This window comes from Oncorhynchus mykiss, chromosome 28 (assembly GCF_057628025.1).
Source record: "Oncorhynchus mykiss isolate SJ-2025 chromosome 28, ASM5762802v1, whole genome shotgun sequence".
NCBI classification, from domain to species: domain Eukaryota; kingdom Metazoa; phylum Chordata; class Actinopteri; order Salmoniformes; family Salmonidae; genus Oncorhynchus; species Oncorhynchus mykiss.
In genome coordinates, this window is record NC_143049.1 from 22,930,999 (window position 1) to 22,948,328 (window position 17,330).

General features: G+C 39.7%; 1 protein-coding gene across 5 annotated transcripts in view; it reads right to left on the reverse strand.

Annotated features, from left to right (window-relative positions):
* The window catches only part of LOC110508741 (tenascin R (restrictin, janusin)), a 164,621-nt gene that overhangs the window by 99,355 nt on the left and 47,936 nt on the right, over nt 1-17,330 (reverse strand). The window contains exon 2 of one of the 5 annotated variants that reach the window (XM_090226107.1): nt 4,353-4,390. The exons of the other annotated variants lie outside the window; for them this stretch is intronic. The gene's annotated coding sequence lies outside the window, so the exon portion shown is untranslated. The remainder of the gene's footprint in view (nt 1-4,352; nt 4,391-17,330) is intronic. 5 annotated transcript variants of the gene reach the window in all.

Genomic DNA, 17,330 nt, shown 5'->3' on the forward strand with positions numbered 1-17,330 from the left:
GCACTCCTCAATCAATTCCTATTGACCCTTATTGCAGTAGGGAAGGGATTATGAATATGCCTTCCTCTGATATAAAAAGTAGTATTTTTGTTGTTGTTGTTGCTGACCCCTGTCTGTTATACCGTACCATATGTGTTATTACACATTTCTGCCCTCTGTAAACAAGTAAGATGTCCTGTCAATTAACATTGTGAGAATTGTTTGGGTCAGCAATAGGCCAGTTCATTACTTGAGTAGCCTTAGGAATGAGTGATTGGGTAAGATAATTGGAAACTCTAACACAATCAATTTAGCCTTTAATATTTATTTGTACAGCTTTCTTAACCCACAAAGGCACCTCAAATCTCTGATTAATTTCAAATGCCTTTTTTTTTGTCTTCCATAGATATTTAGCAATTGATTTCAGATTGGATGCTGTCATACAATCTTCATGGATTCGGTTCCCAGTTCTACTGTCTTGTTCAAATAGTCAAGTCTCAAATGACCGAACACAGGCATACATGACATTCTTTGCCAAACTCATTTTTAGATTTGTGAGTTACAAAGATCAGTAGCCACCGACCTGAGGGTTGGAGGAAGTACATGTGGAGGACATTAGAGGAAATAAGGTGGATTTATGTGTAGTGTTCAAGATCCACAACCAATATGCCGAAAGTAATTCCTTCCTGTGCTTCAGAATATTTCCTGCATGACTCACTCAATTAATTAAGCAAATCAACTCTGGCATTACAAGCTCTCTGCGTTCTATATATAACTTATGCATCTGGGATGGAAATGCAAATGCAACAGACTATTTCTTGTGGTGAAGCTGTATAGGAAGTTCTGGTTATGATATGTTCTTAAAGTGTGTTGAAAAGTTTGCATGCTTAAAGAAACCAATTTTTTAATAAGATGATTTGCTGAGAAAATAATCTCTCAATATTCTGCTGAGCAGGCTACCCCAGTTGGGACCTATGCAGCTACACTCACATCAGGCCTTTGTTCTACCAGTCAGCTTGGTAGTGTCATGACAACGGCACAGGCAGACTTCTGAAGGCTCCTGTCACAACTGTCACACGCACTCCTATCACTTCAGAGACGACATTGCCTCTCTGGAGGCAGTATGGCGCACAACCAAATTGATTTCTGTATGCTCATAGAGAGAGTTCTGACCGACAATGTGTTAGCCTGCAAATATCTGACCTTTGGATTACAGTGTATAAACCAAGACAGCTCAAAGAGGTTTATCTTGATTTCTGCTTGGACGAGGCAGCGATAGATAGATGTGATAGAGCTTTATGTTCTGTATGTTCTGTATGCCTCCCCACAGGCAATATTCCACTTAATCAGTGTCCAGGACAAGGCTATTGGCTGTGATGTCAAAGTGGGTGACGAAGCCAACCAACCCCCTGGTGGTATCTATACTAAAAGTTGACTGTGCTGGCCTGGCTGTCACATCTGGATTGGCAAATTGGACTAGCTTGTAGAACTGGCTAGGATCTGATCAATGCATTGGGATTCATTGGGCCGTTGGGCTGTGTGGAGGGGGAGCATGGGAAGCATTGATGGTGTTGCCTGCCCTTGAACACATGCTGTCTCTAAACAGAGATCAGTTGGCCCAGTTTTGTCTGTGGATGTAGCGCAGAGAACGGATGTGTATCAGGGGAACTGCTGGTGAATCAGTCCTAACATCAGCCTCATTCCTCAAAGGGGGGAGATGAACACTGGAACACCAGGAATTTGCATTGTGGAAAAGAAACAGGCAAGTTAGTATTTGGTTGGACGGTGTATACCATGTGTATCCCATTCATACGTCTAATGAAACTTTACATTTGACTTTATGCACTCTGGCCTTGTACCATAACACGTTCTCTGTTAATGAAAAAACACTATGAACTAGACTGTTTTTTTAAATGTGTTATCAGATGAGAATTCCACCTCACGGACCATCAATGTGCACTTGTGAATGAGCAATACCATATAACTAACAACTCAGAGAGCATCACTTGATATAACGGAAATTGCTCATTGAAACTATGCTTGTTTCATTAAGAATCATGTGATGAAATAAGTCTTTTTTCATCTAGTATCTCATGGTGTTTATTTTTACCTTGGTAAAAAATATGTTACAAGTTACCTTTTGTTGGATACAAACTAAAGGAAACATGGACACCTGTAGTTCTATTGGATATTGAGCTTTCTTCACATTTAACGAGTTGTACTTACATGGTGAGACCCAACAACAATACTCCAGTTTATTGGGAAGATGCTGTCCTCGAAACTACTGGCAAAGTCACAGTTATGAAATCATCTTTAAAATCAATGTTCATTAAACTTCTAATTCAAGACAACCACAGAGGATATACAGTGCCTTGCGAAAGTATTCGGCCCCCTTGAACTTTGCGACCTTTTGCCACATTTCAGGCTTCAAACATAAAGATATAAAACTGTATTTTTTTGTGAAGAATCAACAACAAGCGGGACACAATCATGAAGTGGAACGACATTTATTGGATATTTCAAACTTTTTTAACAAATCAAAAACTGAAAAATTGGGCGTGCAAAATTATTCAGCCCCCTTAAGTTAATACTTTGTAGCGCCACCTTTTGCTGCGATTACAGCTGTAAGTCGCTTGGGGTATGTCTCTATCAGTTTTGCACATCGAGAGACTGACATTTTTTCCCATTCCTCCTTGCAAAACAGCTCGAGCTCAGTGAGGTTGGATGGAGAGCATTTGTGAACAGCAGTTTTCAGTTCTTTCCACAGATTCTTGATTGGATTCAGGTCTGGACTTTGACTTGGCCATTCTAACACCTGGATATGTTTATTTTTTAACCATTCCATTGTAGATTTTGCTTTATGTTTTGGATCATTGTCTTGTTGGAAGACAAATCTCCGTCCCAGTCTCAGGTCTTTTGCAGACTCCATCAGGTTTTGGTCCTGTATTTGGCTCCATCCATCTTCCCATCAATTTTAACCATCTTCCCTGGCCCTTCTGAAGAAAAGCAGGCCCAAACCATGATGCTGCCACCACCATGTTTGACAGAGGGGATGGTTTGTTCAGGGTGATGAGCTGTGTTGCTTTTACGCCAAACATAACGTCTTGCATTGTTGCCAAAAAGTTCAATTTCTGTTTCATCTGACCAGAGCACCTTCTTCCACATGTTTGGTGTGTCTCCCAGGTGGCTTGTGGCAAACTTAAACAACACTTTTTATGGATATCTTTAAGAAATGGCTTTCTTCTTGCCACTCTTCCATAAAGGCCAGATTTGTGCAATATACGACTGATTGTTGTCCTATGGACAGAGTCTCCCACTTCAGCTGTAGATCTCTGCAGTTCATCCAGAGTGATCATGGGCCTCTTGGCTGCATCTCTGATCAGTCTTCTCCTTGTATGAGCTAAAAGTTTAGAGGGACGGCCAGGTCTTGGTAGATTTGCAGTGGTCTGATACTCCTTCCATTTCAATATTATCGCTTGCACAGTGCTCCTTGGGATGTTTAAAGCTTGGGAAATATTTTTGTATCCAAATCCGGCTTTAAACTTCTTCACAACAGTATCTCGGACCTGCCTGGTGTGTTCCTTGTTCTTCATGATGCTCTCTGCGCTTTTAACGGACCTCTGAGACTATCACAGTGTAGGTGCATTTATACGGAGACTTGATTACACACAGGTGGATTGTATTTATCATCATTAGTCATTTAGGTCAACATTGGATCATTCAGAGATCCTCACTGAACTTCTGGAGAGAGTTTGCTGCACTGAAAGTAAAGGGGCTGAATAATTTTGCACGCCCAATTTTTCAGTTTTTGATTTGTTAAAAAAGTTTGAAATATCCAATAAATGTCGTTCCACCTCATGATTGTGTCCCACTTGTTGTTGATTCTTCACAAAAAAATACAGTTTTATATCTTTATGTTTGAAGCCTGAAATGTGGCAAAAGGTCGCAAAGTTCAAGGTGGCCGAATACTTTCGCAAGGCACTGTATTATTTGCTTTTAAATATAAGTTTTGTTTTGACTCCCTGCTTAGAATGAGGGCTCAAATAGGCACACAGAGAACCAAATCATAAGAATAAGTCACTTTGGCGAAAATGAGAAGCTGGCTTTGTACTGTATGTAAAATATCCCACAGATGGACCCTGTAAGCATATGGCTCTGCTGTAGACAAGACTATCATCTGCAAAGTTGACAGTGAGAATTAGGATTTTACATGGGGAGGATAATACTTTGTTATCGCACAACCAAATTTGTTGGCACAGTAGATTTTTAAATCAATGGATTATTCCATTTGGGAGTCAGTTACTGCTAAGGTCAAAAGTGATCGAAAGTCATTTTCACTGGGGGCTGTTTTCCATACAGTGTGAAATACTCACCCGAATGACCATGGAAACTCTGAGCCCTCAAACTTTGCCTGAAAGTTATATGAGAATATAAGTTACATGAGAACATATCAAAACAGATCTGCTGACTCATTAGCTACTCCAACATGCTGCATTGTAAATCATTGCTTTAATTTCCACTTTCCATGTTGCTTTAATGAATGCAAATAATCAGAGAGTTCTACATGTACTTCAGGTAGAAACTTAGCCTGGTCCCATATCTCTTGCATGGCAATTCCATTAGGAGTTGGTATGAGAGCAGAAACAGACTGGCATCCAGGCTATAGAAATGTTCAAGGGGTGACAAGAACTCCGGGCAACTGTCACCAGCAGAGGGAGTAGACTACAACCATAATAAAGTTCACAAAGCCAGGGAACAAAAGGGTAAAAAGCCATCATCCCTTTCTCACATGTTGAAGTCTGGACATGAGCTCACCAGAGAAAACAAGCTTGTTTGGACAATCAACTCCATACCACAGCTACATAAAGCATCGAAGCATCCATTCAGCTGTTGTCCTGTGTCTATCAACCCTCTTTCAAAATGGCCTTCTGGGAACTAAATTGTTTTGCCTTTTCTAGATTAGTGTGCACCCATTTTATCCAGAACACTATATATTCGTAGTCATGGCAAATTTCTAGAATTTTATAACAATAATAATAATATAATAATAATAATATATAATGTAATACAAAGCTATCATTTCAAACTGATAATTTCCATTTCCGAAAGAGATACTCAATGGACTATCTAATCTGAACCCTTATGTTGTCTTAACCCTTATGTTGTCTTAACCCTTATGTTGTCCTAACCCTTATGTTGTTCTGAACCCTTATGTTGTCTTAACCCTTATGTTGTCTTAACCCTTATGTGGTCTTAACGGTCAGAAATGACCCGCCACTATGTTTAACAGCAGAGAAAACCCCCTAAATGATATATTTTCAACTTGAAATGTTATTACTTTTCCAAGAGTGACCCAAACATTGGAAAAAGTGAAGCATCTCCTTTGTTCATATTCCCATGAAAGCTGTACACCACCAGGTTACAAAGATTGTCTTGGGGTCATTTTTGACCCGGCAGTTATAAAATAATTTACACACCACAAAGACACACACACACACACACACACACACACAGAAATTTAGATTGTGTGCTCCTGATTGAACTAAAACGTTTTGTGCATGTGCAGCATCTCCCCTCCACGACCCCTCCACGACCCCACACATGACTCAAGTACATAGACAAAATAAAAACAATTTCAGAAAAAATGAACAACATTTCAGACAAACAATTGTTTACTAATGGGGAATGTAGTCAGAGGCTACAAAGGTGCTGCAGATGACAGTCCCCCCAGTTCTCTCTTTGCTGAAGCCATGAGTGCACGTTTCAGTGCCCAACAGGTCGTAGATCAGATTTTTTCAGATGTCCATGAGGAACAAGAGAACAGCGATTTAGAAGAGAAAATGTATCTGAAGAAGAAGATGGGGAAGAATACAACCCAGAGCACGATGGAGAAGAAATCCCCCAAGCTGAAAGAGACATTTTTGTCAAAGAACAGCAAAATAACATGGTCCTTGTGACAACCAGGGTTGGATGGCAGCACAACAAGTCATAAGGGTGACCCCAGGGCCCACAAGACATCCAGTTGCCCATGCTCAGGACATCGCCTCAACATTCTACATGTTCATCACACCAGCCATCGAAAAAATCATTCTGGAGATGACAAATTTGGAGGGTGTCCGTAAATATGGTGCCAACTGGAAAAGGATGGATGAGATTGACCTGCATGCCTACATAGGGCTGCTAATCTTAGTGGGTGTGTATATATCCCGAGGCAAAGCTACATGTAGTCTCTGGGATGCAGAGAGTTTAAGGGTGATTTTCCGTGCCATGATGCCACTGAAAGTCTTTCACACTTTCTCAAGAATACTACGATTTGATAACGTGAGTCAAGACCTCCAAGACGTGTTAGAGACAAACTGGCGGCCATAAGAGAGGTCTGGGAGAAGTGGGTGGAGCGTCTGCCATTCCTCTACAACCCTGGCCTGAAGTAACAGTGGAGGAGCAACTGGTTAAATTCAGAGGTACATTTTTATTTTCATATCTGTAATGTAAGTGATTTTCACTGTTCCTTTCATTATGTATTGCTGTAATATCATTGATTTATGTGATTTTCTGTGACACTGATACTAATTACTGATAGTAATCTCTTTTGTCAAAAGGTCGCTGTCCTTTCCGGCAGTATATTCCCAGCAAGAGAGAGGGCTTCTCATCAAAGTTTGCCTTCACCCCCACCACCAATCTAGTGTCTTACCTCCCAAAGAGGAACAAGAATGTGTTCCTCCTGAGCACACTGCACAAAACGGCTGAGATCACTGATCGTGAGGACAGGAAGCCAGCCATCATCCTGGACTACAACCACAACAAAGGAGGCGTGGATTACCTGGACAAGGTGATTGGAACTTACAGCTGCAGGAGGATGACTGCGCATAACATCATTGGTGTGTCCTCATACAAAAAAAAAAGTCACTTGTAACACAACAAATACAAAGAAGGGAAGGGAGCGAGTGAAAGCTGTTCAGGGGACTGATTCTTGTCCTGATCCACCTGTCTGCAGCGGCAGGCAAGAGCAGGAGATGCCAGTTCTGCCCCCCAAAGAAGTACTGTAAGACAATACTATGTGCTACACATGTAAGAAATACATCTGCAAAGTCCATGGACACACACTTGCATACTGTCCTACATGTGCTAATTAGAGCTGATTGATTTATGTTCTTCACATTTTTGTTTTGTATCTATTATCTTATATTATAATGATTTATTTTTGTTGTTTGTACACCTTGTGGGTGGGGGCAATGGTTCAGAAAATGGGAGAAGACTAGTATTTTGTAGTTGAGTTCCTCATTGTACAGTATATAAGAATGTATCACCATGTTGCCTAAAACGTTCAAGACTGTTATTGTTTCCCTTCAATAAAATGCATTCAAACTACTTTCTGCGCATTTCTGCTACTTTCTTAGGCTATAGAAGTGCCATCTCTGGCTAAAGAAATCATGTTTACACCGATGTACCTTTTGTACGAGTACCTTTAGCAATAATAATAATAAAGACTGCATTTAATAATAATAATAATAATAATAATAATAATAAACCAATTAGGACAGGTGTGTTGTAATAAAAACGAGTGGTGTCCACTGATTAAATGCAGTCTTTCTGCATTGTGAACAGTGAAAATCCAGATATTCACAACGTTTGTGATGAACGACAGGTTGTTTCTTCAATTAAGCTACTTTAAATTAGGGCTTTAGTGAAGACGGGTCATTTTTTTACCCTTAGGACAAGGAGAGTATACCGAATGTTAAGACTACACAAGGGTTAGAAACATGTGTAATCCATTGCATAGAAATCAACACATTTCTCACAGGGACCGTAACAGTGTAAAAACAGTGACCTAGTTGACACTGTCAGTGTGTAGTGTCTGCATTGTCACTACTTCTGAGGTGCTCCTATGTATGTGATCAAGAGGAATATGTTATGTCTATGAAAACGCTTGATTGATTTTCTTATTACAGTACAACGAACGGATCACTTTTAATACATTTTGTTTTGTTTTGTCACTAAGACATGAAGTAAAAGATAATATCCAACAAGTCACATCAATTGCTTTAAGGGTGTTAGGATAGAATATACATATAAATGACCATAATTCACACTATGCTAGTTAACCCTATGATAAGTATCTTCAGTTTGAATATAAATTGTGTTTTGTCTCTACGCTACCGTGTACTCTGTCAGCTATTCTCTAATGTTCATATGCTCTTATGCACACCTGTCAACCCAATCGTGCCATCATAATTGAAAGTCTAAGAAAACTCAACATTATACATTTAATTTTCTTACGAGAACAATATGCCTATGTGAAAGTTTATAAATGAGTGTTCTAGATTGAAGTTCCTTTACAGCATGATAATCTAAATGATGTTTGAGAGGATAGAGGGAAAAGGAGAAAATAGAATATGATAGATGAACTAAGTGGTTTACTTGTATACCACTAACAGGAAAATTATTTGTCTAAAACATTATGCGCATAATTCACTGGTACATTGCAGCTGATGGACTGAAACATATCACATTGGTTTAATGTGAAACTTAACCAAGAGAAGTAAACACATTCTGATAAATGCTCTGTTCAGTGTGACATTAATTAAATAAGTCAATGAAAGTCCATCATGTGAAAAACGTTCATTAATGTTCTTAACTAGATAATGATAGCTTCCTCAATGTCGTGCAGCAAAGTAGGTAATTGGTTTTCATGGACTGAGACTTTGAATTTACTTTATCACGAGGAGGAGACTAACAAAATGCAATGACGTGGAGAATAATTAGTCTCATGGCTGGATTGGAATTCAACCATGTCAACATTCAATCACTTTATTCAATGTGATCTATTCATAATTTCCTTCTACGGATTATTAAATATGTATTAAAATTTTTTACTTTCCACAACAAGAATCATGACTGTGCATTTTAGTTATATGATTACATTTTTCACTTTTTCAATGATAACGTCTTGGATTCACATAAATCATTTTTTATACAATCACAGCATTCACAATATCCTATAATAACCTATGGTGGCATCACGATGACAAATGAAATATATGCAGTGCCAGGACGGCGGAAAATGTGTACAATGTTCTCTAATTCTACAGAAGTGGGGATAGTCTAGTCTACAGTGTTCCTCCTTCATTTGAAGAGATTAGGATTCCATTTGAATTGAGAGTGCTTAACGTTCAGCAGTGTCCCCAGTTCTCTTTCACAAGTTCACATTTTTACGGGCAAACATAGACATTCCGTGGTAACTGCGAGCTTTTGCTGTCTATTCAATGGCAGAGAAATTGTATTTCAGGCTATTGACCTCTGCAAGCCATTTAATAACTATGGGGAAGAGACTGTGGCAACAACTGAATTGAAGTGCTAATATGGTCTGTACTGTGTGTTGTTTGCTGGTCTAAACAGTTAGGCAAAGGTCATATCAACTGAGATTAAAAGTAAAAGAAAATCAGAAAATGTGATGTAATTCAACTAAAATGGATGGCACATATTGTGTAGACACCTTTCCCTCACAATACAGCATGGAGACATACCGGTATGCATGTTGTGACTACTACTCATTGCATTGATAGGAATGCATCGTGAGACTGATCACAGAAAGTTCTGTACTTTGACCCAAGCTTGAGTGCGTTCCAATTGGGACTGCTTTGGGTTTGTGTGAACCAAAGCTTCTTATTACTCCACTACCTGCTCTTCCTCAACCCAGTGCTCCTGACTCTACACCCTCTACAACGCCACCAACCCAGACAACCATCAACAGCATCTATCATGTAGACAGAAGTGCTGAGTGGCTATTACTCCTCAGCAGCCCTCATAAAACCAGGCAATTAAATGCTATTCGCCCATTCTACTTTGGCTAAGCCCCAAATGGCATCCTATTCCCTATGTAGTGCACAACTTTTGACCAAGGACCTGGCTCTGGTCAAACGTTGCGCACTACATAGAGAATAGGGTTCCATTTGGGATGCATTCTTTGTCTCAGAGCAGAGACCCCTAGTCGCTCTGCTTTGAAATGGAGATGGAGAATTAAAGACTGTGACAGTTCCTGTGAAATTGGAGCTGATGAAGTACCTCTCACCAGGGCCACGGACTGCATCACTTTCACTAAGGAAGGAATGGGCATCCTACAAGGAAATTATAGGTACTCAATGTGTCCTCTCAGAGTATTTTTCACTCTAGATGGAGGCCTCTTTAATACTGTACATTAAGTTATAATATGTAAGTGCTATATATAGGGTAGTTATCTGATTCAGTGGACATCTCAATGGTATTGGCCACTCTAGGTGTAGGCCTCTGAGGTACAGTACTGTAAGTACTGTAAGGAAAGATACAGTATATCTGTGCTGTATGTAGGGTAGTTATGGAGTCAATTGTAGCCTGGCCCATGCTAGAGTCTCAGAAGTACCCAAACACAAAGGGCTATCCCTCTCTGACTGTGTCCCACTATTTAACATTGCCAACTAGGCAGCAGTGGGTTTCTCCCCTGTCACAATGGGAAAAAGGTCTCATTCATAAAGGCCACCCTGACATTCCCAGACAACTAAAAATAAACCACCAATCAAGCAGGAGATGTAGGTACACAATGCAGCAGACAATGATGAGCAGAGAGCTCCAGCTGAAAGTACAAATGCCTCTGTCTCATTAGGCAGGCAAATCACATAAAATCTCGTCTTTACCTCTTCCTATATGTACATATCTACCTCAAGTACCTTGTATCCCTGCACATTGTTATGGTGTTGGTACTCGCTGTGTATATCGTCATTCTTGTCTATTTTATTCCAACATAGTGTTGTTTTTATTTTTATTATTTTTATATTTGCATCGTTGAGTAATGGTAAGTAAGCATTTCACGGTAAAGTCTACACCTGTTGTACTCAAGGCGAGTGACAAATACGATTTGATTTGATTTGCAACCATATTCAGTTGTTGTACACTCCTTCTCCAGGTTATGTGGAGCTGACAGTCAGTCACATTAGAATCTCAGTCATCGAAGGTATTCCGTTATTCAAAACCACCCAGAGAGAGGGGTCGGAACAAATACTTTGTTATGGTATTATTCACGTCTACACTTACAGTATGTATGTATACAGTTTTCTATTGTAGCTACACATACTGCAGGTCCTGGAAAACAATAATACATGACTATTATCAAAATACACCCTACACAGGATCCACAACCCACCAAAAATGAACAATCTTTCAAAATGAAAAACAACACATTCAAGAATAATGCATTCATTTAAGAATACATCCTCTAGGAAAAGGACAATTGCGAGTCACAGTGACTTCACAATCGTGTATCAATGATTGGAGGAAGCCAATTCATCTATTCGTTCAATGACTAACCATCCTTCTGTCGACCATACTGGGATTGAGCTGAGGAAACTTCACCCTCTGCACTTTTAACATGTGATCTATCACTCTCACAAACAGCCAGAGTGGCACTCGCCTCTGATGAACACTTCCAGCCAGCTCTGTTAGCTCAAGATACAAATGCAATAATAGTGATCAAAACAAATTATATCTCAAGTATGTACAGTATGATGCATTGATGCAATGTTTGATCCAAAAGTGGCTAATTGGTCATTGGTAATGAACCAGATGCCGTGCCATCACAACCATAACCTTTCCTAGGGATTTGTTTGGACTAGAGGACATCAGTGTGATTTTTCCAGATGACAACAAGCACTTTACCAATTCTGGCCTGAGCCATTGAGCTATCTGGATGTGCAAGGCAAGCACACACATAGTTGCATGGCAGATCAATGTCTCAGAGTAGGTCTCAAATGGCACCCTACTCCCTACATAGTGCACTAATTTTGACCAGAGCCCTAGTGTCCCTGGTCGAAAGTAGTGCACAATATAAAGAACAGGGTGTTATTTGGGATGTACACTCACAGTCTGGGTGCAGACATGGCCCAAGCAAAAAGCACAGGGTTCCTTCGCAGTGCACCAGGATCAGTGGCATTCAAGTCATACAATACGTCTTTAGAATACCCCAAATCAATTCACATTTGCAACAATCAAGGGCCGGTTCCTATCTGGAGTAATTAGACTTGCCGAATTAAATAAAAATAAATCAAATATAAATTAGAAAGGCCAACACAGATGGGGGGAGGGAGAACAGGGATGTGTCCCAAGTTAATTGGCTTATTAAAATGTTTTAATTTAGCGAAAAGCTAAATTGCGTATACAAGTACAAACAAAAAACAAACAAATCATAAATGGTGAGAGTAATGGAACTGGAAGGGAAGATGGAGCAACAGGGAAGCAGCTCTGATGGCAATGAGACCAGAAGTAGCATTGATGGTCTGATTATCAGATGAGCGGAGAAGGGAGCCGGTCAGAGTAGAGAGCCAGTCAGGCCCATAGCCTCAGCAGTACATCTGGGTGCCCCCTCATGTCCTCTGAGCTGGTGATGGTTAGCTTGGATGGCTAGTCACTCCTCTAGTCACTCCTCTAACACTAGCCCCCCTACTCCTCTGTGGCTCAGTTGGTAGAGAATGGTGCTTGCAATGCCAGGATAGTGGGTTTCATTCCCGGGACCACCTGTACTCAAAATATATGCATGCATGGCTGTAAGTCGCTTTGGATAAAAGTGTCTGATAAATGGCATGTACAGTATTATGGGCAAAAGTAGTGCAATGTACAGGGAATAATAATTGATTTTAGTGTCAACCTACTGATGACCGTATCAAACATACCATTGGTAATAGCAATAGCTGGAATGGCTGCAAGGCAATACCTATGTGGGCACTGTGCTCGGTGTAATGTCTGTGTCTGCACTATCCATTGTGTGAGAAACCTTGCCTGCCTCGGGCTAACACTTTTATTATTGGGAGAGTGTTTTAGAATCAGTTTCCATCACAATGGAGAACAGAATCTACTACTGCGCTTACTTGAAATTAGTTCTGTGCACTAGCCATACAGTATTGAATCGAATTGCTCAACATTCTTTGAACAGATTGGATAAAAGAGCAAACTAATCCTTCTTGGAGTCACTATAGCCATGAATATGTGTTACAGAGGACCAATGTATTTTCAAGGTTAATACCACCAATTGTGCTACCGCTGAGAGTGAGGTACCCACTACAATGGGGGAGTGGACTAATAATACTGGTCAGTTTCATGCTGGCTAGCCATGCCTGAGACAAAATATCTGGTTATGGTCCATAGGTATTACAGGTCGTATAGTCAGAAGTGAATCCATGCATTCACTGAGAGTTGATCATGTTTACCTCCTCTCAAATGTAGCCGATGATGACAGAGCCAATAAATCATCTGCTAATATCAGTTTCAAACAAGTTCTTTTCCCCATTCACGAATAACATTACAAGTGTTTGGCTACATTGACCTAAGCTAGTCATCAGTGTAAATTACACCATCATCAACTGAAATAAATCTGCTACTCTCACATATCCTTAAAGTATGTCCTCAGTTTTAAGTAGTTGAATTACAATGAACAGAGGTAGCCATTATCAGCAATGAGTGACAACAGGAACAACAGGGAAACAGAAAGGAATGGAAAGAAGTCAAAAACAAGTTTTTTGTAGAACATAGAAGACCAGCCTTGCCTCAGTCAATGCTGAGATCCTGAGAGCCTCCATCTACAGTATGTGCTGCCAATCCTCCTGAGTGCTTTAACCTGCTCTTGAAGTCACAAAGCTCTGTGATCACATTTCTCTTTGAGTGATGATATATTTCCCTCCCTCCTCTTTTACAAGGTCAGTTCTCAGCTTGAATGAAATATTTATTTAATACTAAAACGGATAGCACAACACACAACACATTCAAACAAGTGCTTTCAGAGTGGAGTGAAGGAGTGAAGAGAGATACGGTGATGTCAAAGCATGTACACTACCGTTCAAAAGTTTGGGCTCACTTAGAAATGTCCTTGTTTTTGAAAGAAAAGCTATTTTTTGTACATTAAAATAGCATCAAATTGAATAGAAATGCAGTGTAGACATTGTTAATGTTATAAATGACTATTGTAGCTGGAAACGGCAGATTTTGTATGGAATATCTACATATGCGTACACTGGCCCATCATCAGCAACCATCCCTCCTGTGTTCCAATGGCACGTTGTGTTAGCTAATCCAAGTTTATCAGTTTAAAAGGCTTATTGATCATTAGAAAATCTTTTGCAATTATGTTAGCACAGCTGAAAACTGTTGTGCTGATTAAAGAAGCAATAAAACTGGCCTTCTTTAGACTAGTTGAGTATCTGGAACATCAGCATTTGTGGGTTCGCTTACAGGCTCAAAATGGCTAGAAACAAAGACCTTTCCTCCGAATTTCGTCAGTCTATTCTTGTTCTGAGAAATGAAGTTTATTCCATATGAGAAATTGCCAAGAAACGGAAGATCTCGTACAACGCTGTGTACTATTCCCTTCACAGAACAGTTCAAACTGGCTCTAACCAGAATAGAAAGAGGAGTGGGAGGCCCCGGTGCACAACTGAGCAAGAGGACAAGTACATTAGAGTGTCAAGTCCTCAACTGGCAGCTTCATTAAAGAGTACCCGCAAAACACTAGTCTCAATATCAACAGTGAAGAGGTGACTCCGGGATGCTTGTCTTCTAGGCAGAGTTACAAAGAAAAAGCCATATCTCAGACTGGCCAATAAAAATAAAATATTAAGATGGGCAAAAGAACACAGACACTGGACAGAGGAAATCTGCCTACAAGGCCAGCATCCCGGAGTCGCTTCTACACTGTTGACGTTGAGACTGTTGTTTTGCCACCAGGGTCTGCCGGTATAACTGCTAAACTGCTTGCTGATTGTACACTTTACTGCATGATTGTAGCGGGTTTACTAACACATTAGTTCTACTATATCTGTTGACTAGCATCGTTAGCTAATGACATTGTTAGTGGTTATGATATGAAGATTTGGCTTGGAAAGTTTTTTTTCACCTGGTCACAGACAGCTGATGTGTTGTCCACTGAAGTCCACAAGCTAAGGGAAAAGGTGAGAGGACGAACATGCGCAGATGCAAGAAGGAATTATACAACAAGCAAAATGTGCATGCTGTTTGCATGTGGCTGCTGTGAAAGTGAACTGGGTGTTTTCATTCTGCCGATTCTGTTGAAAAATGTTTCTTAAATAGAAACAAATGGAACTAAATAGGGATAAACTAATTTGCAACTGTTCGACTAATGATTACATCCTAGATCAGCAAGAGTGTGCAAGGCGGTATTGAATGTGCCATTGACTGTCACCTGGATTACTCAAATTTTTCTCTCGAACTGTGTACCCATATTGAAAACTTTAATTCATAGGCTAGGTTGTAGCAACCTCATGGTGGGTATAGGGAACATTTGAGTACCATGTATTGGCCTAAAACTATAGATGTTACATTGACCTGGGTGAATGGAATATGAATGACAGTCATCCAATATGCTATAATAGAAATAAGGCCATGCTCATAAAAAAAAACATTGTCCTCCCTCATTTTAAACGTCACCGACTGCCACTGGTTTCTACTGCAGCTAAGACTAGGCCTAAATGCTAAACAGCATGACTATGGATTACCCCTTTTCCAGCTCTAAACCAAGTCTAATTCTCCCCTTACATGGACTAAAAAAGAGTCTACCAGAACAGCCTAAACCAACTGCTTGTACATACAGGACACAACAAACAAACTGAGATGGAGCACATTGCAAAATGGTGTTCAACATGAGCTGAGAGAAAAGGACAGCATTTATCCCTTTGCACCTCAACCCTGCCCACACTGATTAACCAATAAGAATGAGCATTTAATTAGAATAACTTTACTTTGTTAATTAGACCAGGTAACACTATGGAAAACATGATTTATGTGAATTGCATTCATTAGTTTAAATGACCATGTTTAGTCATGTACACTTTAGTTAAAAAGACAAGAGTTACATCAAAGAAAACATGTTTAGAATTACTACTCAGGGAGACTGAAAGCATGGGTGAACTACACACGAATGATCTAATTCACCACATATGGCTTAAACCTGAGCAACCAACTCCTTAGCACACAATTAAGGTCAGAAACACCTAAACTGGTAAATAGCTATGCATGGCAATGGACTGGTGCACTTTATACAAACCACACACAAATGGTGAAGAGGCCAGTCTAAGGCTGCCTTATCACAATCCCTTTGAGAATGGCTAAGTCATTAATTACACTTTGGACTGTGTATCAATACACCCAGACACTAAAAAGATACAGGCATCCTTCCTTACTCAGTTGCCAGAGAGAAAGGAAACCGCTCAAGGATTTCCCCATGAGGCCAATGGTGACTTTAAAACAGTTACAGAGTTTTATGGCTGTGATAGGAAAAAAAACTAAGGATGGATCCACAACATTGTAGTTACTCCACAATACTAACCTAATTTACAGAGTGAAAAGAAGAACGCTTGTACAGAATACAAATATTCCAGAACGTGCATCCTGTTTGCAGTAAAGCACTAAAGTAAAATGTGCATACAATGTGGCAAATGAATACACTTTATGTCCTGAATACAAAGCATCACTGAGTACCACACTTTACATTTAAAAGCATGGGGGTTTGCTGCATCGTGTTATGGTATGCTTGTCATAGACAAGGACTAGGGAGTTTTTTTTTTTTTTATAAAAAGAAACAGAGTAGAGCTAAGCACAGGCAAATCCTAGAAGAAAGCCTGGTTTAGTGTGCTTTCCAACACACACTGGGAGACAAATTCACCTTTCAGCAGGACAATAAGCTAAAACACAAGGACACATATACTCTGGAGTTGCTTACCAAGATGACATTGAATATTCCTGAGTGGCCTAGTTACAGTTTGACTTATATCGGCTTGAAGAAAATAAAAAAAATAATGTGCAAAATTGTACAATCCAGGTGTGCCAAGCTCTTAGAGACTTACCCAGAAAGACTCACAGCTGTAAAGGCTGCCAAAGGTGATTCTAACATGTATTGACTCAGGGGTGTGATTAAATATGTAAATGAGATCAATGTAAATTTGCAATACATTTGCAAAAATGTCTAAAAATATGTTTTCACTTTGTCATTATCGGGTATTGTATGTATATGGGTGAGAAACAATATATATTTAATCCATTTTGAATTCAGTCTGTAACAACAAAATGTGGAATAAATCAAACGATGTGAATACTTTCTGAAGGCACTATCATACATTTCAGCAAATTCCCATATGCCTATTATATGAAATGGCCCTCCTAACCTGGGAACAAATACATGCTTAAATCAATAAACCTCATTTGAATCCATTCTGACTGCTTTTCTGGAGTTCACACGCAAAACTACAAACATAAACAAGAGAGCTCAAATGAGAAAGCAACAGAGCACATGACAGCTGGAGTGATGGTTCAAAACACAGATT